The sequence below is a fragment of the Triticum dicoccoides genome, unplaced genomic scaffold (genome assembly GCF_002162155.2).
Source record: "Triticum dicoccoides isolate Atlit2015 ecotype Zavitan unplaced genomic scaffold, WEW_v2.0 scaffold82672, whole genome shotgun sequence".
NCBI lineage: Eukaryota > Viridiplantae > Streptophyta > Magnoliopsida > Poales > Poaceae > Triticum > Triticum dicoccoides.
In genome coordinates this window covers 1-1248 of record NW_021302993.1, presented here as the reverse complement: position 1 = coordinate 1248, position 1248 = coordinate 1, and the positions used below count along the sequence as shown (strand labels likewise).

The 1248-nt window shown below is 51.8% G+C and overlaps 3 non-coding genes across 3 annotated transcripts; all 3 read right to left on the bottom strand.

Moving 5' to 3' along the window:
• Positions 1–262: 262 nt before the first annotated feature.
• Positions 263–381, bottom strand: LOC119348039. The gene has a single exon (XR_005168688.1). It is a non-coding gene; the product is annotated as a 5S ribosomal RNA (ribosomal RNA).
• A 297-nt stretch (positions 382–678) lies between these two features.
• On the bottom strand, positions 679–797 carry LOC119348038. The gene has a single exon (XR_005168686.1). It is a non-coding gene; the product is annotated as a 5S ribosomal RNA (ribosomal RNA).
• A 297-nt stretch (positions 798–1094) lies between these two features.
• On the bottom strand, positions 1095–1213 carry LOC119348037. The gene has a single exon (XR_005168685.1). It is a non-coding gene; the product is annotated as a 5S ribosomal RNA (ribosomal RNA).
• Between the last annotated feature and the right edge of the window lie 35 nt (positions 1214–1248).

The window sequence follows — 1248 nt, the reverse complement described above, 5'->3', positions numbered from 1 at the left end:
CCCTCCCAGCTCCACTACAAAGACGATTGTACATTGCTTTGGCCGCTCCCTCTCAACTACGGAGACGAGTTTAACGCGGTTTCCACCCCTCCCTCTCAACCGCACCAGTGCACGCTTGCCACGCCACAACGCCGACGCTGGACCCGTGAATCGTGAGCACCCAGCTATGACTTACCGCACTCGTGCAAAATAATAAAACACGGTAAATATATTACTTACACGTGCGTTTTGTTTTGCAAGCGGCGCGAAAAAAATTAAAAAGGGAATGCAACACGAGGACTTCCCAGGAGGTCACCCATCCTAGTACTACTCTCGCCCAAGCACGCTTAACTTCGGTGTTCTGATGGGATCCGGTGCTTTAGTGCTGGTATGATCGCATCCGATATGTTACCCCGGTCTTCGTCCCTTATCCTTGCCCCTCCCAGCTCCACTACAAAGACGATTGTACATTGCTTTGGCCGCTCCCTCTCAACTACGGAGACGAGTTTAACGCGGTTTCCACCCCTCCCTCTCAACCGCACCAGTGCACGCTTGCCGCGCCACAACGCCGACGCTGGACCCGTGAATCGTGAGCACCCAGCTATGACTTACCGCACTCGTGCAAAATAATAAAATACGGTAAATATATTACTTACACGTGCGTTTTGTTTTGCAAGCGGCGCGAAAAAAATTAAAAAGGGAATGCAACACGAGGACTTCCCAGGAGGTCACCCATCCTAGTACTACTCTCACCCAAGCACGCTTAACTTCGGAGTTCTGATGGGATCCGGTGCTTTAGTGCTGGTATGATCGCATCCGACATGCTACCCCGGTCTTCGTCCCTTATCCTTGCCCCTCCCAGCTCCACTACAAAGACGATTGTACATTGCTTTGGCCGCTCCCTCTCAACTACGAAGACGAGTTTAACGCGGTTTCCACCCCTCCCTCTCAACCGCACCAGTGCACGCTTGCCGCGCCACAACGCCGACGCTGGACCCGTGAATCGTGAGCACCCAGCTATGACTTACCGCACTCGTGCAAAATAATAAAACACGGTAAATATATTACTTACACGTGCGTTTTGTTTTGCAAGCGGCGCGAAAAAAATTAAAAAGGGAATGCAACACGAGGACTTCCCAGGAGGTCACCCATCCTAGTACTACTCTCGCCCAAGCACGCTTAACTTCGGAGTTCTGATGGGATCCAGTGCTTTAGTGCTGGTATGATCGCATCCGACATGTTACCCCGGTCTTCGTCCCTTATCCTTGC